At 51.3% G+C, this 26,152-nt stretch overlaps 1 long non-coding RNA gene across 3 annotated transcripts; it reads left to right on the plus strand.

Annotated features, from left to right (window-relative positions):
- Nucleotides 1-1,759: 1,759 nt before the first annotated feature.
- On the plus strand, nt 1,760-25,568 carry LOC133040105 (uncharacterized). 3 transcript variants are annotated; one of them, XR_009688907.1, is made up of 4 exons: nt 1,760-1,806; nt 4,282-4,355; nt 24,459-24,922; nt 25,244-25,568. It is a non-coding gene; the product is annotated as an uncharacterized LOC133040105 (long non-coding RNA). The 3 variants fall into 3 exon arrangements; XR_009688906.1 differs by lacking the exons at nt 1,760-1,806; nt 4,282-4,355 and adding an exon at nt 9,079-9,279; XR_009688905.1 differs by lacking the exons at nt 1,760-1,806; nt 4,282-4,355 and adding an exon at nt 10,541-10,702.
- Nucleotides 25,569-26,152: the final 584 nt, after the last annotated feature.

Raw genomic sequence — 26,152 nt, forward strand, 5'->3', positions numbered from 1 at the left:
GGGGAGACAGGCAGACTCCAGAGGGTGGTGACAGAATGAAGAGATTTGTAGGAACAAAGGAAGGACAGGTTTGGATTGCTGGACACGTCCCAGAGTTGGAGAGACCCCCCCCCCCCATTCCACTAGCACCCCCTCCCTTCAACCCCCAGCTCCCTAGACAAGGAACTCAATGTCTTCCAGGCGGTGAGAAAGGAGCTAAAGGGAGCCCTGGTCTAGAGGGAAGGAGGAGGGAAGGGGTGGGGAGCTGGGGGTGGGGGGTGCAAAATTAGTCTCAAAGGATCTTTATTTCTGAGCTAGTGAAGCAGATGTAATCAAGGGGAGAGCAAAATAATCATAATGGGAGGAATGAGGGGCGGGGGAAGCTGAGGCTGGAATGGGGGGACTGGGCCAGGACAGGGCTGAGAACCGGGGGCAGGGAGCCTTGAGTGGGGGCTGTCTGTTATCTGCTCCCACCTCCCCAAAGTCTCCCTACCTTGGGGTGGGGAAAGGAGGACTGGGTCTATAGACTCTGACCTTTGCCCTCAGAATCCCTCTTTCAGAGCTTAGGGATGGCCAGGCCAGAAGGTGGCTGGGAAGGCACCAGGGAGAAGAGAGCCCCCCGCCCCAGCCGAGGGAGGTGGTGAGGAGAGGGGAGACTGAAAGCAGTGGGGGAGGGTGAGAGAGGGGAGCCGGCCGAGACTCAAGTGGCCTCCAGGTCTGTGGGACAAAAGTTGGAGGGAGATTTGTGTATGAGAGAAGAGGGGAGGGGGCCTCGGGGAAGGGGGGGCTTTGACAATGAACTTGAGACAAACTTCATTAGCATGCAGGCCTGCTGTCTGTCACGTCGAGCTCAGCCTGAGTTCCCATGCAGGCCAGGAAGAGTGGGAGGGGGGGAAAGGGAGGGGCTGTAGGTGGGGGTGAGAGAGAGAAAAGAGACCCGACCATTGTACCATTCTGGGCCCCAGCTTCCACCAAGTATCGGGACCCCAGCCCTGGAAACCAACCCCCAAATCGCTCTCCTCTTCTAAGAACAAGATAATTTATCTCCCACTTTGAATCTGTGGTCCCACCCCTCCTCTTCTCTTGTCTAGACTTCCAAGTGCCGGCTTTCACCACCCTGCCCCACCTTGCTCCCCCCTCAAGCTCTCAGCCTTCATCTTCGGATTGCCACTCTCCTTCACAGCTAAGGTCTGGATTTGTGATTCGTTGAGCTGACAAGGACAGGGAGCTGGGGGATGTTTGGGAACAGGAGACTGGAATACTTTGACCCTCCAAATGACAAACTGTGTCCTCTTTCTATCACTCTTTATCAACTCCACTCCCCACCCTAGACACACATCATTTAATCACGCTCTCAAGTTCGAAGGTGAATTAGAACTGGGAGGAGGCTGGGAATGGGGTATCCCGTCACACCCTTTCTCTTGCTTCCTTTGGGAATGAGGGGTCCTGGAGGAACAATAGCTTTCCTTAGTCCCTTCTTCCTGCCTCAGGTTAGAAAAGACAGTAGGAGGAGATGGGAAAGAGTGGAGATGACAAAGACCCCTTCCCTGACAGGCATGAGATGGGAGAAGGAGGGGCTTCATCAGAGTAGGCTGTTATCCTGGGGGTGGTGGTGTCTCCAGACAGGGGCAGCACCCCCTGTTCGCTGCCTTTCCAGGGAGAGCAGCACGAGAAAGAAAGAGGGAGGCAAGCGAAATTCCTGAATGGATAGACAGATGCTACGTCATCGGAGCTGCATCCTCCACTCCACAAGAGGCTAGGAGCCGGGAGAAAGAGGCAGGCCAGCGGCAGGGGCCACCGAGCCAGCGCTCCTCCTCCCAGAAGCCGGTAAGTGGCCATTCATTCGGAAGGGTCCTAGCCCCTCAGGCATCCGGGCTGGGGGTGGGAAGGGATCCTCCAAAATCAGTTAGGGCGTCCTACCCTCCTACTTTGCCCACTGGCTAATGGAGGCGGGTGCAGGAATCACAGAAAGGCTGAGAAAAGATTGAGGGGGTGACCAAAAGGGAAGAGGCGTGTGTGTGTGTGTGTGTGTGTGTGTGTGTGTGTGTGTGTGTGTAGGAGTAGCTAGCAGAGTGGGATTTCATCTCCTGCTTCCCCATCTATCTGTCGAGGGGAGCTGAGGCAGGGCCCTGCCCAGCTGCCCCAGAGCGCCTCTTGGTCTCCCTCCTCCCCGCTAGCCCCAGCCAACCCGGAGACAGCTCGCTAAGTTTGTCAATGGGATTCAGGGGGGCTTTAGGGTCATGGTGCTACTGATCCTATTAATCCGCCCCTCCCTTCTCTCCACCAGACAGGGCCAACATCTTAATGCTTGCACAAGAGGAGAGGCAGGAAGGAAGATTGTAGCAGAGATGTGAGGGAAGAGAAAAAATGGTTCTGTATTCAGACTCCTGACCTTCTTTCCTTGCTCTGGCTCTTACTCCTCTCTGCCCCAGAGACTTCAGGGTTTAGGGGTGGACAAAGTCTGAGGGACTGGGGTCACTGGGGGTTGGGGAAGGAGCCATATCTCTAAAAGGGAGGAGACCAGAATTAGGAGAAAAAAAAAACAAAAAACACTTGTAGAATTTAGATTAATTTTATTTCCCCCCTTCTTGCTTTTCTCATGAGCTGGGAGGTGGGAAAGGGGCTGAAGGGAGCTTAAAGGCAAGTGAGGTGTTGGGGCAGATGCTTAGGTTCAAAAAGGGGAGAGAACCCTGCTCCAACCCTCAGGAGACCCGTCTAATGGTGGCTTTTTACTTTCTGGTTTTTTAAGAAGGGTCAGAGGAGATGGAAAAGAGGCACTATTCTTATCTCCAGTCCCCACCCCCAGGGTACTTTCTGGGAGGCAGGCTGGGACGATCATGGGGTAGTAGAGGCTGGAGGCCAGCAGGTTATTTCTGGTTCCCCAGAAGCCAGATGTCTGGGAGAGGCTGAGGCTACCGCCACAGAACAAGCACACACATATTCCATGCCTCCTGGGGTGTGGTCCTTGTCACCACGTCCCCCTGCACATTATGTGTGTGTGAGGGGGTAGAGTGGGGTGTGGGGCACAGGTCAGCAAGAAGAGATACAAGTGTTCCAGGGACCCCATGACTCTTTTTGAATAGGGTGGGAGGAGCCAGAGGCTCCTCAACTGCCCTTGTGCTTATTGTCTAGCAATAAGACAAAGTTGGGGTTGGCCCCCGATTTGGTTTGAAGATAATTTCAGACTGAGATGTCCCTTTATGAAATGGATGGGCTGGCAGAGCTGAGGCTGGGCATTAAGTGGGGATTCATGGATATTAGAAGAGGGGAGAGAGGTATATTCAAAACACCCCTCCTAGAAATCAAGATTGGATTTAAGTCTTATTCCTGCTCCCCCGCCTTCCTTTTTTTCTGATTTCCTCTGCATTTAGGTATCTAAATGCAGAAGATATTTATCTTCCTGACTTTGAAAAAGAAGAAGAAGAAGAAGAATTAGTTGTAAAATTGAGTTTGAGGTAGAAGGATTCACTAATTTATCACAACACACACACACAATACACTTCTCTTAGTATTTTAGGACCTGGGTTACCTATGCTATACATGTCATTCTTCAAAATCATAATTTAGTCTGAAAGCAAAATACTGAGAAAGTAAGACTATAAAATATTGAGGCGGGGTTTCATACCCAACATTAAATTAAAAAAAAAAAACTGCTTTGTGTTCACACCTTTTGTATATGTGATAGAGAGAAGGAGAAGAAAGGGAGAAAATTGGTAGCTACAGGATATGTCTTTATGGATCCTTAGTGATATGCATGGATAGATGATAGATAGGTAATGATGAGAAGAGAGAAGAAAGCTGGAGACATTATGTGACTGACAGTGTCTTAAGTGCATAGAACTTAAGAGTTTCCAATGCAGTTACACCTAGTTAGACAAAAATAAATGTCTGACCCCAGATCCTTCCTTCCATCCTGAGCATGCTTTGTCATGGTGTACCATGAGCAGCAAGAATCTGGGAGGAGATGGTAGCCACTGGGCCAGGGGTTACTCCTTAGGTTCAATCAGAAGGGCCACAACATCTTCACAGGCTCAGTTCAAATCCCTGGGCCCATAGATTTAGGAGGGAGTTAAAGGGAGGTTGTGAGGATGGGCCCAGCTTAGAGGTGTCCAGGCAAGATGGAGCCAGAGAGGCTCAGGCAGCGGTCCTGCCTTCCCTGCCTATCCAGGCTTTTCTCTTTCAGCTACCTCCCTGTGCAGCCCAGAGCCCTGTTGGTGAAACAGTGTCAGGGAGACAGGGGTGTTAGGGAGAGGACTGGAGCCACAAAAAAGACTTTAACCTTTGCATTCTCCTCCTCGACAGGAGCGGAGCATCGGAGAAGAAGCAGCCTCGTTTGTTTCTGGTGTCATCGTAGGTGTCCACCTTTGGCTTTGGGGGTACTTATTTTCTTATTTGTTTGTTTCTGATGGTGGTGTTAGGGGTGGGGTGGAGAAAGAAGCTGTCTCAGCAGTCACCTGGGTTTTCCCCTGTTCCTTATACCTCTCAACCCCCTGCCTGCTCTCTTCTATCTTTCAGGCCCTGATTTTGATCTATTCTAATTGTAGTAAGACCTGGATAGTCATTGATAATGGGAATGGAACATGGTGACTTAAGAATGAAGGCCACCCGATGAGCCCAGTTCCATGAGAGAGAGGAGAGGCCCTGAGGATTCGGGGGACTCTTTGCCCTTCTCTCAGAGGCTCCTGAGGGCAGAGATGGAGGCCCATCGACCCAGGGCAGGTGGGGGTGGGAGGCAGTTAGTTGTAGAGGAGCAGAGTTATGGATGGAACATGGATGATAGAGGTGAGAAAGGAGAGGGGTGTGGGTGGTGGTGAAGGGGGACCTGGAGAGCTTAAACAGCTGTGCGTGGGTGTGTGTGCAGGGTGTGTAAGAACTGGGAGGTGGTGCTGCTGCAAATATCTGTAGATGTGTCACTGTATTTGTCTTCGTTGATAGGTTTGCGTGTGTGCGCGTGCATGTATGCATACACAGACCCTTACACATTCATGCTTTGCCCCTCAAGGAGACCATTTGCTTATGGCTGACCACCTCAGTCACCTTGGCCTCACCTTCCTGACTCCATAAGGCTCTCAAGCAAGTGAGCGGTGTGTTGAGTTGAAGGAAAGAACTGACAGCCATCCGGGGAGGCAGTGCTTAGACAGACCTGAGGAATTCTCAGGCTGGCCTCTGAACAGGAGGAGACATACTTTGTGGGAAGAGAAGGGTGGTATCTCTGGGGAGAAATCTTCCAGATTATATCTCCATTCCCTTTAAACTCATCTGCCTATATAGAGGGTTTTTTGGGTTTTTTTTTGCAGCTTCCCCCATTTTTTTTTAACTGCCAATTCTTGCTTTTATCTGGTGCAACCCCATAGAAAATGCAAATATTCTGTAGCAAAAGAATAATGTATGATCATGTTCACAATAATGAACCACTAAGACAGAAATAAATATCTGAACCCACCCTCTTCTAAATACAGCTTTCATCTATATCTTCAAGGCAAATTAACCTGATAATTGAAACAAAGAACAAATATGCTTTTTATTTAATTACCTGAGTATTTTCGAGAGAGTGGCACGATGCCAAAATATATTTTGGGACCCAAATTAGAAAGATTCATCCAAAAGCTGCATCCAGAGGGCATAATTCAGGCCATGTTTTTCTATACATGGGCCTCTTCAGGGACACAGACAATGGTGGGCATCCGGGCTGTAGAGGTGGGGGCGGGGACAGGCACTGGCAAAGCACGTATGCTCCTTGGCTAACTGAGACACTTAGAGACTCAGATCAGCACCAGGGGTTTGGTGTGCTCTCTCCTCAGTCCGCCAGAATTTCCCTGGAAGGACTTGGGTGGGGTCTGTAGACCACTGCTCTAAGAACAGTGCAGCAGAATGTGCTGCGTGCTGGAAGCAGAGAGCTCTGCTCCAACTGAGGCCTTCCTAGAGGGACTGAGGCTGGTGGGCCAAGAGCAAGGGGACATAATGCACCCATTCTGCTCCAGCTGTTAGCTTCTCCCAGGTCTGCTGTATCCAATTCTTCATAGTAGAAGGGTCTCCTCTGGTCAAATTAGCTGCCAAATAGTCACTAACATACAACTCCCCCTACTCTGCTCTCAAACCCATACACAGATCCCATAGGACACACATTTTGTCAATAGCTTCCCTCTCCACCCACGATGGGCGCAGTCCACAGGAAGGCAAACTCAGACTTGCAGCCGCACCCACAGAGACACATATTCTCCTATTAATTCATCAGTTATTCATCAGGCACCCACTATTTTTTAGGCATAGTGTTAGATACCATAGAGTTGAATATGTATGACACCACCTCTGACTTTGACAGACTGTCTCTTTTGCTACCCTCAAAGTGTCTTTTTTTGAAATTGGAGCAGCATGGCTTGGTATACAAACCAATCCCAGTTAACATGATGGTGGAGAGTTCTCTACTTCTTTCATGGCTTGTAGCTCTGTCTCCATTAGAATAAAGGCAAATGCCCCACTCATCATCATTTCTGAGCAGGCACTGTGGGAGATCAGGTTGTCAAGTCCACCCAGACAAAACTAAACAAAACATTACTTCATCGGAAATCTAGACAGAGAGGGGGATTCCAAGTAGATAGTACCAGGACAATGTAGAATGATCTGTTTTCTTTTGTGCCCACCCACCCCCTCCCCCCCTTATATTTGGACACTCTGTTTAGACTGAGGTACTCTGGAGGAGCCAAAGCCACAGTAAGAAGCAAGGGTAGTTAGCTCTTTATCTAGCGATTTGGAGGAAATTAGATGTGTACCCATTTCTATCCTGAACTTGGTTTTTTAGGAAATCCGGTTGAGTTGAATTTGGGCAATAAGTTGGGGGGGTGGGGGTGGGTGCGGTTTCTATTAGGCAAAAAAACCCTTTCTGTCCTCCTCTCTGACAAAAATGTGGCTCCTACTGATCCTATTTCTTGCTAGGCTGTCTGGATGGTCCAGCCCTGGGTAAGGAATTGTGGAGCTAAGCTTGGGCCCCATAGAGGCAGGGGACTTGATTGGAAATTAGGGACAGAGAAGAAAGGGGAGAGTGCTAGCTAGTAACACAGCCTCTTTCCTACTTACTGGCCCAAGCCTCCAGGCAGTGGGTGAGGGGAAGGTGGAGGGGCAGAAAGGGTTTATTTAAAGTGCTTTTAAGGGATCTTGTGAGAGGGGAAATGGGGAAATACTTGTAGGGGAAGTTGGTGGTATGTTTGAAGAAGTGTAGTCCCTATTTAGGATTGCTGGAATGTCTAGAGGATGTTAAGTATCCTATAAAGGGGTGTGAGGTGGTATACTGAGAAATACTTGAGGTGGTTTGTAGGTACAAAGAGGCCTATTGTTTCTCTGGGGCCTGGCATGGAGGATGCATTTAGGGGATGCATTTAGCAGCACATCAGTAGGGTGGGTCTATCTCTGTGAGCGGGGAGGGTTCACCTTTCTGCAACCGTACCCTACCATTGAGTGTTGTGCTCTCAGTTCTAGGAGGGTGAAGAATTGATGCTGTGGCCATTTCTAGAAAGCCTTTCCCTTGGGTGAGGCCCTTGAGACCCTATGGAGGCAGACAGAGGGGTGAAAGGTGTGCCAAGCACAGCCCCATTAGTGTCCTGTAACTTGGGAAATCAGGCCAACAACTTCAGCTTCCTACTGTCACTCTGGGGGGGAAACACAAGTCCCTGGGCTTTGTCCTATTTCAAAGTCTCCCCCCTCCACCTCACAATCATGGAGCAGCTTTTCAGACTTTCCAGTCTTTGAGGGGAGTACCAAATGAAACCCACTGACATGGCTTGCATCCATCTAACCAAGGCAAATAGCATTCAGGCTGGGCTTTGTCCTAGACTATGCAGAGACAGGCCCCTGGGACGGATAGAACAGCCTGGCTGGGTCTGATGGAGAATCCTGGGTCCCCTGGAGTGCACTTCGGTTGTTGTAGGATCCCTGTAGAAAGCAGCCAGCCCAGATCAGGCAGAGGGACGGACTTCAGGTATCCAAGTCAGAGCGTTTGTTTGTTTGTTTTTAGAAAAGGAGCCCAGAGGAGGGTGGTGGAGTGATAGGGTAACTCGCGACCTGTCAGGCATCGCAGCTCAAATGGGAGTCCGCAACTCGATCACAGAGAGCTCCACCGATCTGAGAGTCCAGACCCCGCCTGCAGACCGGTGTGTGCCGTTTTCTGATTCTCCCGGCCAGATGGGGATCCAGGTCGGAAAACCTTGTCGGAGAATGCTTTTTCTCCCTGTGACTCCAGCTCTCCAGACACCTGGAGATGGAACCCGGGGTGAGAGTGCCTGGCTCGCGATTGGAAGCGCACAGGATGAGGGGAGGAAGAGAAAGCGCTAGGGAGGGCCTCCAGGGCTGAGTCAAATCTGTGTGTGTTTCCCAGATTAATGTAAGCTGTGATTCCCCAGCCTACCCTACCTGGAACTTTGGTGCTGAGAACAAGTTCCTGAGATAGTCTCATTTCTGCGCGGTGAAACAGGAGGTCGAAGCCCGCTCACACCCTGCATCTCCCAGTAGGGGTCCCACACTTCCAGGATCTTTTTCTCACTGTTTTGGCGTGAAAACCAATAAGGGAGGTTCCTGTCCATCCTAATAGATTAAGATTACAGTCTGGCACGGGTCAGAATCTTAGAAGCACAAAGGATATCCTGATGCGAGAAGGCCGGTAGAGGTTGAGTCTCCAGTAATCTGGTTCTTTTTGAGGAGATATCACCCGATCTCTTTTTCCATCTTTGAACCCTGGACCTGGTGCAATATACCTTGGGTCAAAATGGAAAATGTAGAACCTACAAAGAGTGAGGTTGGAGATCAAAACCACAAATGGCAATGGATTGGAGATGGAAGGCAGGTCTCGAGAATGTGTGAGGCAGCAAAAGGCTGAGAATCAGCACACAGACATAGTAATTCCACCCCCTTCACCGTTCTCCGGGGGGAAGGGCGCCCCAATTGCGCGCTCCGGCTCAACCCGGGAAGGGGGAGGGGCGGAGCCGGTGGGGGAACGAGGTGGTGACGTCAGACTCGGCGAAGCCAATCAGAGGCTGGTCTGGGGAGGGAGCACGAAAGGATGAATGAAAAGTCCGGAGCCGGAGCGCGCCCGGGACAGAGCAGCGGCAGAGGCTGGGGAGGGAGCTAGGGAGGTGAGCTCTGCTCTGCTCTGCTCGCCTCGGCTCGGCGGAGGCTGAGATCCCGGCGGGCGCCTCCACCCCGGCGCCCGCTGAGCCCTGGCACCTCGAACTCAGGGCCATGGCGTTCCGTGGGCGGGAACGTGCCGGGAGGACCGCGAGGGAGAGCACGGATGGGCACACTGGGCTCGATGTAAGTGGCCTGGCTGGCTTGGGACACGAGGTGGGCTAGCGCCTTGGAATCCGGCGCCTCCGTGCGGGGCCTTCCCAACAGGGGCTGGCCGAGCCCCACACCCTCCTCGGGGCTCCGGAACCTCCTTGATTCCGATTCCTGATCGGAACCCCCACCAACCTACGGCACCTCCTCTGGCTTCGGACCCCCGGCCATTTTCACAGCCCTGGGTTGTGGACCCGGATTTCTGGACCTCTTTGTACAAAGCCATTTCTCTGGGGGTCCTGTGGGCCCAGAGACTCGGCTCACCTTCCCGGCTGGCCCTCCGTTTTCTTCCTCCTTCCCCATCTCATGGGTGCGCTATCGGATCCCTTCCCGCGTGGTGTCTCTCCCTTTCCTTCTCTCCTAGAGACACTCGCTAGGGAGTCTCCGGCTTGCCTCCCCGCCCCCATTTCCCTCTCTCTTTGGGTTGCCGGGATTTCCCGGTTTCCTACTGGGACGCCTCCGGGGTTTTACCCCCAGGATTTCGCTGCCGGTTGCCCTTTTTAGTCGGTGGCTAGGATCCAGCTTCCCTCCCCCCGCCTCGCCCCACCCAGCGGCGTGAGCGCCACTTCGCTTCCACCGCCCTTAGGAGTTGGGAGATGTGGTGGAGTCGGCTACGCGGTTCCCCGCTACGACCCCACGCGGAGGCTTGGGCTTCGCTGAAAGCCAAGGCTCATGCTATCGGATGCGGCTGGATCTTCCAGAGGAGGGGGCAGTGTAGACACCGTGAGGTTTGGGTGGCCTCTGCCTCGGTCCCTGCAGTCTTCCCGGATGGCACGAAAAGCCTGCGAGTCCCTCCTCCCAGGGACCAGCGGCACTCTGGCTTCTGGCTCGAATGGGGAGCGGGAAACCAGGCTTCGCAGGCTTCTGGGATCCGGGGGCGATTCCCGGACTTCGACGCCATCGGCCGTCGCATCCTTCCACGCCTTTTTCGGTCTCTGTCGTGTCTGTGCCGCAGCGTCCCTGAGTCTTTTTCTGTCTTGGACTCTGCTTCTCTCTCTGTCCTCCCCCTCTCCCGGTGTACCCTTTCCCCAACCTCCACCGGCGGGCGACCAGGAGGCTGCGGCGATACAGGCGTGGGCAGCGGCAGCCAGGCGGCTGCGTGGAAGAGGCGGCGACTGCAGCCAGGAGGCGGGGTTGGTTGTTATCTTTGGTTATCTAGCTGTATGAGTGGTGTGGAGTCTTCATAAAGCTAGATAACCGAAAGTAAAAATAACCCCATACACTGCGCAGAGGGGCCCCTGCGAAGCTGGCGGCACGGGCGGGCGGGAGGCCGAAGGGAGGGGCTAGAGCCGTGAGGACCCACGGGCCGTGGGAGGCGAGAAGAGGACCCGGCGGCCCTCGGGCCTCAAGACCGCACCGGTTGGGGCGTCTTTCCACCCTCCAACTTCGGTCCGCGCAGGTAGGAGTCGCAGTCCCCTTTCACTTTCGCCAGCCGCGATGCAATGCCTTCCACCGCCGAGTTGCGGGGTAGCAAGAAAGCGGGTGATGGTTACCTCCCGAGACCGGGCCTTTTCTGGCAGTCAGCAGATTGGGTCACCGCCGGGAAACGCTGCTCCAAGGGAGAGATCTCTTGAAATCTCGTTTTGGGGTCATTCCGGGCAGTGCCTGGGGTTCCTGGCCCAGGCCTCCCCCGCGGGCGCTGGGAAACAGCTTCCTGCAGGCTATTCACACCTATTGCTGGGGCCGGAGAGTTTGGGGGCGGTCACCTGAGAATGCTAGTCTTGGCTTTGATCTGCTCCCTAAAGCCCCGTCGGTCTATCCAGCTTGGTCGGGTGCTGAGAGTGGCAAAGCGAGAGATAGGCAGAGGGAGGCGGGAAGTACTAGGGGTCCAGGTTGGGTTGCTCAGAAAGAAGACACGGTGGCAGGAGAGCCTTTTTGCCCAGGCTGGGCTGGGTTGTGGGCAACGGAGTGCGAAGTATTTCTCGGCCCCCTTGTTTTCATATTCTTTCCTCCTTCTCACTCAGGACCTGAATTTGATGTTTTGCAAAGCTTCTCATGCCAGCTTTGTCTTCACTGGCCAAAGGGGTTGTGATGGGGTCTTTCAGGATACCCTACCTTCCCACCCCATCCTCACTGTCTTGGAAATCATCTCCAAGAGCAAATGGCCTCAAGGAGCTCAAACACAAAGGAATTTGTAGCTTGGTATTTATGCTGCTGGGAGAAAGCAAAGAATTAGAGAGATTAATCAGGGCCTTTCCTAAAAGAATCCATTTATCTGGCCTGACCTAAATATTTTAAGCAAAAGACTGTTTGGGTGCAGTTGAGTGGAGGATGGTCTAGTCACTAGGGAGAATAAAAGTAACAGGCAGCAAAACTAGAAGTAGCTCCCTGTGCATTTATTACCTCTTCCCATCCCAACAAACTCCCACCATGCCCCCCTCCACCCCACCCCCGCATTCCAGAACGCGGCAGGGCAGTAAGGAGTCTAAAGAGAGCAGGAGAACTGGACAATCGACCTTGTACTGACTCCTGTTTCCTGTGTAAATTTAAAATTTCCTCCCAGGAGCTGATTTTATAGCTAGAAGATTATGATTCAATTATATATTATGTGGCAGAAATATGGGGGAATCCAAACTAAAACAATTGGGCTTCAGAGAGTCCAGAGTACATATGTCTTCTTTCTTCCGAGGTTTGGAGGAAAGGAAGATTAGCAGACTTTTTGTCTATTTCAGCTCTTTGAAATCTAGCTTTTTTTGGGGGGGGGGCAACTGGAGACAGGATTAAGGAGAAAGGGAGTGGGATTGGGGCAAGCACTAATAATGCCTAATGCCACACCATATTTTCTTGAATTTCTCATAAGAGCACTCTGCCTACAAGCCTTTCTTTAACCCTCCAGCCCTGTGAGGTAGCTGTTATTAACCGCATTTTACAAATAGGAGCCACACACTCAAATGAATTGCTAATGTCACTCTGTGGTTTCAAATCCAATACCTTTTTCCTTCTCTACTTCTCTACACTTGCCTGAGGGAAGGGCTGAGAGGGTGAGGTGGATAGACTGAGATGGGGGTGAGAGGGGAGGGGATCCATGCACCAGGGGAGAAGGAAAGCCCACTGAGAGATGCAAGGCTCGGTTGTGAACACGGGTTGACCTTTTTTCTTTTAACTTTTCTTATAGCTGGCTGGAAATATGTATTCTGAATCTGCTAAGGCTTATCCACATGAGACTCAGAACCTATATTATTAGCCACACAATTTGGGTTTATATTATTATTGTCATATTCTATTAGCACATTTGACCACAGAATCTCCAAAGGAGAATAGAGGGCCTGAGGGAAGTGGTGGGTTGAGGGTTTACATCCTACAAAACAAGCTCCTCAATGGAAAGGGCAAATAGAAGCCAGGAGAGTTGTGGGGGGTGAGGGTTTGCATCTGCCTCATGTGTGGGTGTATAGATGGGGTTGTCAAGAGAATGATGGGTGACAATGTTTGTGAGCTGTATATGTCTGCTTATGAGGGTGAGAAACGAGTGATGTGTGAGCTGGTATGAGATTGGATGTGTGTGATCCATGATGGGTAGGAAGCTCTGGTGTGAGATTAGGAATTCCTGGCTACTTACAGCTATAAATACAGTAGAGGAAGAGACAGTCTGGCATATGGAGGGGTTTACCAAATGCTGCCATCACAGTGACACCACAGAGTCCTCCTTCTGCCTTCCCCACCCTTTATACCAAATAGCACCTTCTTCAGCTAAACCCAGTAGGAGAACTGGTGGAATGGGGATACGTGGAGGCAGGGTTGAAATTTCTCTTTTGTATTATTACATTTCTGTGTCCAAGAATTTTTAGGTCTGTTCAGATCTTGCTATAGCCACCTATTCCTACTGGAAAACAAATTCTAAGCTGGTTTCTTTACCCATTTCTCTCCTCAGTCCTTTATCCCAATACCCTCTCCTATTGAATTCTGAGTCCAGGAGTTCAAAGGCAATTTTCTTCTAAATATTTGTCTCTCAAGTTTTGCATTTTCACTCACACCCTCACCCTGGGGCAAATTTTTCATAGGTCTTGGCATCAAAAGGGTTTTGTTGAAAGATCCTTGCAGTAATAGAAATCATCACAGTCAGAAGTCTAGGGAGAGAAAGAGAATGAGCGAATGTGACTGAACAAGGTCTAGGTTTAGGTGCCATTATTTACCAGCTTCTGATCAGATATTTGTTCAGTGGGGGTAAGAATTTGTATCCTCAGGGTTGTTACAGGGAACAAATGAAGAATTCTCTATAAATAAAGATCTTATACATTACTATTCCCACAGGTAATGAGTAACTCTTTGACTGCAGAGGGCATAAAGGCTACAGTTTGGAACAACTGTTTGAAAACAGATGATTGATCTCAGAATACAAAAAGGACAGCTTTTTGGCATATTCTATACTGAGGATCTCAAAAGGTTTAAATTTAAGGAAATTCCTCCTCCTCTTGGAGCTTTGAAATCAAGGAGGGACTCTTGGGACCTGAGGAAGCAGTGTCTAAAGCCTGGGGGAAGAGGAACAGACTCTGGGAAGTCTGTTAAGGAAAGAGGCTGGAGTCCACGTGGCAGAATGACCATTGTATTTTTTTCTCCTTAATAAATCTTACCATGTATTGGTAAGAGTACTTAGGATTAGTAAACTGACTTATGTAGATAGAGAGATATGGCTAGTATAAATGACAATTCCAAATTTTTTCAATTAAGCTTCTAGAGTTACTAAAAAGAGTTTATTAAGTTAAAGGACCAGTTAGATAGTGGGTGTAATTAACAAACTACAGAGCATGCAGACTTTTCTTCATTGCTCAGTGACTCACAGAAGAAATGTTTCTGTCCTTTGGCCTCCCAGCCCCACCCTCCACGTTCTCAGCCACCTACTCTGATTCCCAAGGTTGGTAACTTACCAGAGAGCACAGACCCCTCTGCATTCTTCCACATCTGGAAGTCCTTCTTGAGTTCTGGACTTCCCAAGGCTTGGCAGTGGGAATCCTGATATTTATTTTTTCACCTCCTTTCCACTCGGATATTCTGGGGATATTTGACCTTTCTTTCTCCCTTCCTTTGCTACTGAGACCTCAGAGATCTTGAGTAGTTATAGCACTGTCTCATCCAGGGCAGGGTGTGCCAACTTCCCTAGTTGTTAAATGAGTTTCGGTTAATGCTTTAAAATCACTGGAAGGAAAGAATAGGCAAAACTGTAAAAAAAACATTCTCAGAGCTCTGAGGAGAATGAAGAGTAGGGCTATGGAAGGTAAGGTTGGACCGCAGCGTATTTAGATAGGAGAGAGTTAGAGAAAAGGGGAACCCTTCTTTGCCACCCAGGCTCTCCCAGGGCTCAGAGTGACACCCCCCTCCTCCTGCCCTAATCCCCCCATTAAGGCTGCTCTGAGTTTGTTATGACAGCGGCTGAAGGCAGCTGAATTGCTGTTTGCTGTGTCTGCTAATTGGACTGAAGGGTTGGAATCTGGACACTGAAAGAGACCATTGTTGCTGTTTACCTTCCACAACTGCCTCCCTGGGGACCTTCTGGGTGAAGGGGAACAGCATGCCCTCGGGGTCATTGCACCCATTCCCTGTCTCTGTGCAAGGGACTAGGGTGGGGGGGAAGTGTATCTCATTGCCTTGGGGTGGTGTGCACTCTCACAGCAGGGGAGAGACAGGCCCAACACCTGAGTCAGTCTCCAGGTCAGGCTTGGGGCCACTGAGAACTCCTAGGCAAGGGGAGGTGACATGGGCTTGTCCTTCTCCTCCCTATTCATTCCCTTCTTCAGGAGCCCTAGCCTTGCCCTTTTCCTCCAGCTGATCAGGCTTAACCCCTGAAAATTTTCACATTTGCTTTCTTCCAGACCAGTGATTCTCAACTCGGTTATGCACTAAAATCACCTAGGAAGCTTTTTAAAAGTTACTGATATTTGGGTCCAGCACATCCCAGAGTGCCTGAGAATGAGGCCTAGGCATCAATATTATTTAAAAGCTCCCTTGGTATTTCTAAATGTGCAGTTAGGGTTAAGAACCACTGATATAGTCTTATCACTCTGCCTGGGAAACACACGCTCACACACACACACACACACACACACATGTACACATGCAAGCAAGCACACACATGCCCTTCCCTATCTTTCCTACCTTCCTACCCACCCCCTCAAGCTCCTAATAGCTATAATACTATCAGGCAGATTGTATATCTTCTTCATCTTTATTACTGAATTCCTTGTAGGAGCCTTAGAATTTAGGATGGAATTTAGAGGTCTGTAATCCATCAACTGCTTCAACCTGAACTATACCCTAAGGGAAGGAACTATGACTCCATCTCCCAGTGGATTTCCGAGTGGGATCCAGATGAGGACTGAGCTAATCTGGGACACTTAGATCATTAGGGATGAAGGAGTGTGAGGTTCAGTTTCATTGACTCTTGATCTCTTCCTCCCCCAAAGTAGTATTGACTATTTGGAGATCTTCAGAGAGGAGATACGGATGTATTTCTTCATCTGCCCCTGTCCTTACTGTTTCCAAATGTTTCTGCTTCTTCTCTTCCCTTTAGTTTTCACCTGGGGTGAATGGGTGTTCCACCACTCTCCTGCGCTCTTTCCTCCACAAGAGCACCAGAACCGTATCCAGCACCACGGACAGCTCCCAGGCGATGAATGAGGTGGCTGTGCTGACCCCCTATGCAGGGGTTAGGAGGGGATCCTGTCTGCACGGTTATATATCAAAGACTAGAATTTTAATCTTTGGGAGTTGTTTGCAGGCAGTCGTTAAGTCTCAGGGAGAGGAAGAGGCTGCGGGCAGCTGTCATTCCATCTCCAGGAAACTGGGTTTGTACACTTTGGAGAGTCTGAATGAGAGGGCTCCAGCAGCAGGGAGGTTGAGGGTTAAATTTCTGGAAGAATTGAAGCTAAGCTCATACAAGATTCAGGCTCCCCCCGCTGGCGGTGGCACAGAGGTAAAGAATCCACCTGCCAGTGCAGGAGACACTGGAGACCCTGGCTAGATCCCTGAGTCAGGAAGATCCTCTGGAGGAGGAAATGGCAACCCACCCCAGTATTCTTGCCTGGGAAATCCCATGGACAGAGGAGCCTGGTGGGCTACAGTCCATGGGGTTGCAAAAGAGTCAGATACCACTGAGCAATGAAACAATAACCACATGTAAGAAGCAGAGTGTGTGGAGCCTCAGATGAGCCTCAGGTGGAGCCTTAGATGGCATCAACTCTGTATCCCTCATTTTACAGATTCACAAGAGAGTGGAAGAGAGATGACCAAGGTCACTCAGCTGGTTAGTGGAAAGGCCAAAATCCAGGCTCCTGGTTTCCATCCTGGCCCTGTTTATTGTATCTGATACCTCTTTAAGGACCCTCCCTGCTTGAGTTGGGTAGAGCAGGCCTATTGCAGGTAGGTAGAGTTCACCGATTGTCCCCATACAAAAAAGGACAGGATGCATGTCCGGGCATTTAATGTGTCCACACAAGCCAGGAAGAGCTGGAATTGACTGTGCTCTCTGTCTGAGTAGGCTTGAAAGGGGGGCCTCAGGGAGAAGCACAGGGGAAGGTATACCTAGCAGTAGCTGATAAGCCCATGGGAGAAAAGGCAAGGAGGCAACCATCTGCCAGGGCAAAGAGGGCAGTGGATGGCCACAAGGAGTCTCCAGAGGCCAGCAAGAGTCACACAAACTGGAACGGGGCCTGGGAAAGGCCCTTCTGTGTGCCCGGTCCTGCTCCCCCAACACCGAAAGCCTAGAAACAAAGGGGCCATTCTCTCTAGGATTTGATGCCGCCATCTCCGGCTGGCAGTGCCAGGTGGTGGGGGCATCAGGGGGTGTCAACCCATTATCCCCCCGAACTCTCTAGGTCCTCTGGGGCTGGATGTTGGGAAGGTGGGTGTTCCATGCTATGTTGCCGTGGCAACCACCCCAACCCCCACCTTCCAAAGCACAAAGAGAGACAGCTTGCACCCCCCCCACCCCCAGGAAGAACCTGGGTCTGGTTGGGAATCTTCCCTTGGGAATCCTCCTTTCTGATGCACAAGCCATGGTGTGTATAAGCATCACCCTCTTTTCAGCTGAAGGTTCAGCCATCAGCAGACCATATAGCCGGGGAGGCTGGTATATCCAGAGTGTCTGGGCAAAGTTGTGTAAGAGAATCCCTTGTACTTGACCCTCTCTCCCTCCAAGCTCTCCCGTCCCTCACCTATAGCCAAGGCCATCCTAGGCCTTCTCAGCTGAAGCGACAGGGCCTTGACCTTCTTCTCTTTCCCAGAAGTGAAGGACACCTCACTATTCCCAGCAAGCCCCCAGGCTGTGGGAACGGAGAAGAGGGGGTCATTCCTGCCACCTTCCATCTGCACCCTCCGCCATTACTCATTAGGCATTCTGCCCCTCCTTCCGCTCGTTAAGCCTGATTTGCATATATTTGCATAATACAACTCATTTGCATTCCAGGAGGCTCTTGGTAGGAGCCAGGAGAAAAGGGGAGGGGGGCCGGAGAAGAGAAAAAAGGGGAGAGATTTTGTTTTCATCAAAGTATGTGTGTTGGGGAGGGGGAGGTGACAGGAAGAAGGCCGAAATAAAAACTCACACTACTTTCTTTCTTCCTTTCTGCTCTCCCTCCCTGAGCTGGACTCAAATGCCAAAAAGAGATGCCAAGGGGCCGGCTTTTCTGTCCTTTTTTTTGTCTTGCTTCCTCCGGCCTTGGCTCCCCAGCCTGGCCCCCCACCTTGTTGGGCTCAGGCTTCAGAAAGAAAGGGGCAGGGGTAGGAAGCAAGGCTGTGGGAACGGAAGAGGGAGGCCACCATCTTAGGTAGCCGGAACCTATAAAATGGCTGCCTCCGACAGGTGTGGGCTGAGAGCCAGCCCTGGCTGGTGGGCATGCAGGGAGGTGAGACCACAAGAAGGACTTTCTGGCTGACCAGGAACATTGTTGAGTCTTCCTACTAGTGGAATTGGGAAAAGAGGATGGGGAGAGAAGGAAGGAGGGCTAGATGAGGGATGGCAGCCCAGAAGAGAAGTGAGCCTCACGCAGGATCAGGGGTGGTAGAGAGGTCTCTGTGCTGAGTTTAGTTCCAGACCACTAATGAGTGTCAGTGGACTTGGAGGACTACAAAAAAAAAAAAAAAAAAAAAAAAAACTGGAGGAATCAGAACTGGGAGTATCAGCAGGAGGGGGAAGGGGCAAAGATGTGGGCAGGCAGGATAGTCTGTCAGTTTGAGGGGTCTGTGAAAGGCTGCTATGTACTTGAGATGAAGTTCCAAGTCTTCTCTCCTCAGCCCATCAATCTGGCTTCCACCTTCATGACTGGTCATACCTGTACCTTCTCCAGCCACTCATATAGACTCTTCAACCAGACCCAGTGGTCCTTGTTTAAGCCTGGTGACCTCTGGGGAACATTTCATACTGATGTCTTATCCTTTTGCCTTTGGCTCTTCTGTTGTATCCCTGATATGTGTTCTGGGTTCTAGTCATTCAGTCCTCTGGGTAGATCAAGTCTCCAACCAGAAGTGTTTCCTAAGATTTTGCTCGGTTTATTTTTTCTTTCCACTCACATCCTTTTACTTTTTATCATTTCAACCATCATTTGGAATTATTAACACTCATTTCTTTAAACTCAAGATTTGTACCCTAACTACCAGCTGTGGTCCTGTCACTAGGCTCCTAGATCAGACTGGAGTGATGCATCTGATTGGCTAATCCTAGATCACATGACCAGGCCCTGGTTGCAAAGAAACCTGGGAAAGTTGTTCAGTCACTCAATCATGTCTGACTCTTTGTGACCCCATGGACTGCAGCACACCAGGCTTCCCTATCCTTCACTAACTCCCGGAGTTTGTGCAAACTCATGTCCATTGAGTCGATGATGCCATACAACCATTTCATCCTTTGGTTTCTGCAGTGGCATATGAGTACAACCCTCCAAAACTCCTGAGATGGCCATTCCTCGGACATAGGGAGGGCATTCAGATGTTCATTCACTCAGTATTGTGCTTTAAGACTTGCCCCACGTTCCTACTTCCCCCCCTCTATCAAGAGCATTGTTAAATTTCTAGGTCCTCAGGTACAAATCCTGAGCATTATCCTGGGATTTGCCCTCTTCCTTCCCCTTCACCCAGATCATTCACATCGGAACCCATCCCTTCATCCTTTGTAGTGCTTCTCACATCCATGCCTTCTTTTCCCTTACCTGTCAGCTCATTCATTCAACAGGCATTTCTTGGGTGCCTACTGTGTGCCAAGTGCTATGTTGAAGAGAAGGTGGAATACAAAGCTGCTTTGAGGGCCTAGACACCTAGTGAGGAGGCAGACATGAGTGATTACAAGATAGTATGAAGGCTGCGGTCCGGAAGACCTTTGCATGGGGACAGCATGGGAGCTGAAGCCCTGGGATACCTTAGGGGAGTTGAGGAAGGCTTCCTGAAGGGCGCCAAAAGATAAGTAGTCAAATAAAAGGGATAAATGTGATCAAAGGTATGCAGGGGGCTAACAGTTAAGGAGCTGGAGTAAGTGCCCAGTGGGGAGTGGATAGTATATGTAAAGGCAAGGAGGTATGGAAGAGCAGGTCATATCAGGTCACCATAGTGTCCATCAGAGGGAGTCTGGCCTGGGAGGAGATGGGAAATGGAGTCAGAAATCCAGTTATTAGGAGACTTATGTGCTTCACCAGGGCAATTGGATTTGACAGGGGTAGTGGGAAGTTAGCTGACAGCCTCCGAGATGCTGGGTGTAGAGTATGGCTCAGGGGCAGCACATAACCACCCGCAGCATGCAGGAGGATTCCTGAATCTAGCCGCCCACTGAGCCCGGCACCAACCAGATATTTAACTGCCTCTTGGCTGGTACTGAACAAATGGAGGATCAAGAAAGGAGAGTGTCACCTGAAGAAGGGTCTCTGCCTCTCCCCCATCTAGAATCACCCTCACTCCTCTCAGCCACACACACCTGCAGACTCAGGAAGCTCCCTGGGAGGACATGTGGAGAAGCCAAGGTTGGTCCCCAGCACCGTGAGTGCCCGGAGGTCAGGGCAGGGGATGGGCCTCTGGGGACTGGAGTGTAGAACAGAGAGGTTCGGTCTTGGAAACTTGCTGGGGGAGAGAGTGATGGAAAGTGCAAGGGAGGATCCGGGGTGGGCCAAGGCTCTGAGGAGATTCTTTGCAGAGAAGGAGTGAGAAGCTGGAGAGACAAGGATGAGGCCACTGCTGGCCACGAGGGTGGAATGCGCATGGCGGGGGTGCTGCCTGCCGCCGCTCCCCCGGCCCAGCCTCTGCACAAAGGCCTCTCTGTGAGTGGCTGTGGAAGCAGTCCTGTCAGGTGAGGGCGGTTAGCTCTCCGTGCCCATTGGGGGTGGGCTGGAATGGGGTTGGAGGAGCAGGAGGATGAGGGGTGGCGTCAAGCTTTAATCAAGTCCTAGAAGAAACAGAAGCCAAGACTTGGCCAGCGAGGCCATTCCCAGGACAGACTGCTCTCCACACCAAGGCCCTGCCCCAGCTCCCTTTCCATGTCTTTCCAGGTGTGACTGCAGGCCTGTCCAGCCTGCCTTCCCCAACGGTACACGCCCTCCCACAGTGCCTCTGAGGCTGGCCCCCCGAAGACCCTCTTTCTTCTTCTCGGCAGAGAGTCCCCTCCGGCTCTGTATGGAGCTACCCCTCTAGAGACGGCTGTGTTGGCAGGGCGGAAATTCAAGACTGACCAGATCTCAAAAGAAATCTAAGGTCCCTTCAGTCTCCAAACCCAGGGGGTTTTCTCTCCTTGCCAGGCCTCAGCGTCACGTAGACTAGTCAGCAGTGTGGGTCAGACCTCCCCTACCTCTAACCCCCATTGTCTATACTCTCCTAGCTAATAAAAGTCTGGACTGGGGCCATTGGAAGTGGTAGAATGATAGAAGACACACCTCAGTTTATCGATTGCTCACAGATTTGGTAGAGAGGCTCTATCCACAGGAAGAACAGCAAAAGAAGGAGGATTTGGATTTTGACTCTGGAGACAGGCTGGTCAAGAGACAAATTCTGTCTTCCCTCCCTTCCTAGCCGTGTGCGTGCATGCCCACGGACTGTAGCCTGCCAGGATCCTCTGTCCATGGAATTCTCCAGGCAAGAACACTGAGAATACTGTTGCCATTCCCTTCTCCAGGGACCTTCCTGACCCAGGGATTGAACTTGCCTCTCCTGCTTCTCCTGTATTGGCAGGCAGATTCTTTACCACTGAGCCCCCTGGGAAGCCCTACTAGCTGCGTGGCCTTAGGCAAGTAACTTAATGTCTTGGATCCTAGCTTCCTTCCACAGTTATCCTGAGGACCAAATGGATCAGGGTGAATGGAGGTGTTTCACAAGACTGTGTGCAGATGTCCAATGTCCCTTCTAAATGACACAGAGGGACTGAGGGACACAGAGTTACAGGGGCCACTACAGACAGGTGGGGCAATCAAAGAAGGCCTCCAAAGTTTGGAAATGAGGGAGTGGATTGCTGGGGAGATGAGCAAAGGGACTCTGGCTTGTCTGGGAGGCATGGCCAGGCTCTGTGGACTGGCTGGTACTCTCTGGTCTCAAGTGGGCCAGCATCTTGCTGAGACTGGTTTGGGAGGCATTTGTTTTTAACAACTAGGTGGCAAAATGGACTCCATGGCCACAGCTTCTTTCATCCTCCTCAGGAAGAATTTCCCGCTGGCCCCGGGTGGACACTGTCCAGCACTTCTGGGAAGAGAGGGAGGGCGAAGTGAAGCCTGATTTCCCCATGTTGCCCTGACCTGCTCTGCTCCCTCATCTCAGAGTTCACCAGAGGGAACATTAGCCAGACACTGTGGCCCGCCCGCCCACCACACACACACTGAATGTGTACAAAATGGTACCTCCAAGCCCCACCACTTTGGACCCTCCCAAGTCCCTGATTTTATGGTTCCTTATCAATGTCAGGAATGCGCTAAATTCAGACCAATTTAGATCTCTTGGCCTGTGGACCAGGGAGACTTTGAACAGGAGGGTCTTTTGTCTCTGAGCAGTCATCCCTTGTTGTACACAAGCAAGAGTCAGGAGAGGGAATGATTTTGGCATCATCCCCCACAGATAGCACTGGAGTCTTTCTGCCTGGAGGGAAGGGCCAGGCTGAGGCTGGCATATGGAGGGAGAGCCCTGGGCACAGGGGGCATGAGCGTCACCCAGCTGGGGCTACCTTCTGCCGGGTTTGTCCATCCGGCACCAGCTGGCTTCCCGGCACTGTCCCGCAACCAACCAGACTCCTTCTTCTGCTGTTACCATGGCAATTGGCTGCCATCTTGTACTCGGGGCACCATCTCATATCCGGATTTTCCCATGGGGTTCCTGGAGGATGGGAGATAGTTCTCAGGGGATTTATCCTTCCTCCTGATATCCACCCAATAAAAATTCATATTAAAGTATGATTTTTTTAAAAAAAATGGAGGCTTACTATATGTCAGGCTCTGCTAAATACTCCCTATGTGTTATTTAATATGTGAGGTAAATGAAGTAATGAGGTAAAATTTAAGAGAGAACCACTCAGGTTCCTGTTTCTGTGACAGACTTCTCTCTCCAGCCAGGAAATTCCATGATCTTGCTTATTCCTGTCTTGGAAAGTCCTTTCCAACGTCTAACCAAGATCTGTACTGCTGAAGTACCAGTTCTTTGACCTTTGGCTTGACATAGCTAATTTGAGAGGTAAGGAAGGAACCACCCCCCAGTTTCAGCCACGTTATTGAGCTTCCTGGGCTCCAGCTGTTGGGATAGGAGAACTGAGACTTGGATAGATTGGTGAGAGGCTCAAGTGCCCCTTAAAGACTTGGAGGTCCCAAGTCTCAAACTTTTGTTTAGAGAAGTAGAGTCTGTGTCACAAAATGCTTTGTAATTTCCCTTCCTTGTCCCCCTCCCCACCCAAGAAAGAGGCAGGAGCAGGAGACCATTGGAAAGTAATGGTCTCCTAGGCTCCTCCACCCAGTCATAGCGGAGGTTTCATCCAACAGGGTCCCCAAGAGATCCTGGAATGGTGAGACTTCTCTCCCTCTGGAGCTCAAGCAGAGGCCGAGAATGGTCACCCTGAGATAGAGGGGCACCTCTAAGGGGCATCTAACAGGGGCCAGCTTTGCAGGGGAATCATGAATGAGGAGCAGGTGGAGAGAGAAAGGAGGCCATTCTCAACTGAAGAAGGGTGGGCTGACGGGGAGGGCCTAGGGATAATTTATGATATCATTGTTCCCCGCCCCACTTTCCCAGCCCCCACCCTCTTCCCAGCCCCCTGCTACTGTACGGTTGCTAGGAGATGCTCCCTCTGTCTGGAGCTGGGAGGGTGTAACAGGCGGAGACTGTTCCGTCTGGACCCCTCCTCCCCCACCCAGGGGCGGGCCCCACACTGAGCTTCATCTACCACCCCTTCCCAGGCCACAATAGACACCAGTCTCCTCTCGTTCCCCCAAATCCAGCCAGCCTGGGGCTATCAGTGTTCCCAGACAGGCCGAGGATCTGGAGCAAGGAAGGTCAAAGGGAGCTGAGGAGGGATGTAGTGGGGACACTAAGGAGCAGCTGGCTTACCTCGGGGCCTCTGGGAGGCAGCCCAGGCTGGGCAGAGGACCAAGAGGGGTCAGGGACTCGGGCCTCAAGGAGCCCAGGCTTGAGGGAGACTGAGTCTTTACCTCTAGGGAGCTTCCAGTATGATGGGTGAGGCAGCCCTCCCATCCCCACCCCTCTGACACATCAAGGTTGGGGACCTGGCAAAGGTGGGTTGGGGGCAGGGCAGGAGAAGGGGGCGGTGGGGTAGGGAGGCAAGAACTGCCAAGTCTAGGTGGGAGGAAGGTGACACTGATCTGAGCAGAGTTGGGCAATGCACAGATGTGGCCCAGATACCCTCCTCTTTCTGAAATTCTCTTCTCAGACTTTAAAGCCCTTGGAGAAGTCGCATGAGGTGAATTTGGGGGGGCTCCCAATTCCAGGTGGGGCAAGAAAGGAATGCTGTGCCCACAACTGTGCTTCTGATGCCTGATTTCTGTGTTCAGTCGCTTAGTCGTGTCCGATACTTTCGACCTCATGGACTGTAGCACGCCAGGCGTCCCTGTCCTTCACCATCTCCCGGAGCTTGCTCAAACTCATCTCCATTGAGTCAGTCATGCCATCCAACCATCTCGCCCGCTGTTGTCCCTTTCTCCTCCTGCCCTCAATCCCTCCCAGCACCAGATTTCTGTGTAACTCCTCTTGATTTTATTCTTTCCTAGGTACAGCTTCCCACTACCCAGGAAGGAAGGAATTGGCCTTGATTTTGGCAACCTCCTGCTTGTGTAAGCCCTTTCTTAGCCATTGTCTCAGTTGATCACCCAATGGTCCTGAAAAATTGGTGATGCTGTCCCCACTTTACAAAGGCATAATCGGAGCCCCAAGTCAGAGGACTAGGAAGTTGGGTTGGGCATCAGATGGGGCTTGGTGGATTCCGGAGCACATGCTGTCTCCCTGCCCTGTGCCGACTTCCTGCAGCACACGTTCCAAACGCAGGCAGAGGGACTGAAAGGAGAAGAGGCCCCGATGGGCAGGGCGACTTCTCTGCATGTTCTCAGGGGAGGAAGGCCGCTCCTTCTCAGGTGCAGGAGTGAAGTCTGAGGAATGCTCAAGCAGTCCTTGCAGGTTGAAGATGTGGCTGGGCAAGAAGCCACAGGAGCTGTAGAAGTCAACAGAATCTTTTCAGGTTAGTCCCTGACCAAGGAAATATGCTTCCCCTCTTCCCAAAGCAAGTCCCCTGGGCTCCCACCTAGCCTCTCCCCTGCTGGGGATCAGAATTCCTGCCCTGGGCATTCTCCTCCCACTCCCCCACCATGGCCCTGGATAGAACACCTAGAGGAGATGCCTAGACTCAGCCACTGTCATGGTGGCCCCCTTTTTCATGGAGCCCGCCCTGGTCTTTCGCTTTTCCTGGCCACTGGACAGTTGCCCTCTGTCTCCTGCTAAGGTTTCCATCCCCCAGAAAAACCTTTTTCAAGCTTGGCTTTTTTTTTTTTTTCCTTTTCAGACCCAAAAGAAAAACCTACTCCATCCGGTTGGCTTGGGTGCCCTGTGAGAAGCCTTCCTGATTGACTGAAAGATGAGGCTAAGTTCTAACAAGCTGAGTGGCTCCTTCAAGAAGCCTGTGTGCAGGATGGAAGTGGAGAGGCCATAGCCTCCAGCCTGGGCAGCCCACTGGCACCTGGAGCCACCTCATCTTTGCCTCCCCTTTGCTCCTGTGTCTACAAGCTGTCCATCCCAGCCCACCCTGGTTTCTCCTGTGTCTTTTGAGCTGAGATTTCTCTGAAATGGAAGTCCCGTCTCAAGTCTAATAAAGACTCTTGATTACTGAACATTACTGGTGTTGGTGGATGTCCCTGGGCAGGGGAGGGGCTGAATGGGAGGAGAGTGGTACCAGGCTCCCTCTGAGACATGGGTCCCTACCTCTGGGATGTAAGGCCTGATGGTCTGAGGTGGAGCTGATGGAACCATAATAGAAATAAAGTACACAGAACTAAATGTAATGCTCTTGAATCATCTCAAAACCATCCACCCACTCAGGTCCATGGAAAAATTGTCTTTCATAAAACCGGTCCCTGGTGTTAAAAAGGTTGGGGATCACTGCTCTGAGAGACCAGTGCTGTAGAAGCCACCGTGGCAACAAAATGCGGAAGCCTCACTAAGACAGAACTTCCACCTGAGCAGGGTGGGCTGGGTGCAGGTGGTCTGCTGCCCCCTCTCTGAGCCACCCCAGGCTTCTGGGAACACCGTCCATGATCTGCTTAGTCCCAGGTCAGAGCAGTGGGCTGATGCTCCCAGCCAAGGAGGTCCCTAGGTGCCATCCCAAGAACCAAGAGAAGGAGAGAGGAGGGGGATGCTCCCTGGAGGGCCTGTGTGGGAGGTCACGGGGTGGCCCTCTGTCTTGGCTGCAATGGAA

Source organism: Dama dama, chromosome 20 (genome assembly GCF_033118175.1).
Source record: "Dama dama isolate Ldn47 chromosome 20, ASM3311817v1, whole genome shotgun sequence".
NCBI lineage: Eukaryota > Metazoa > Chordata > Mammalia > Artiodactyla > Cervidae > Dama > Dama dama.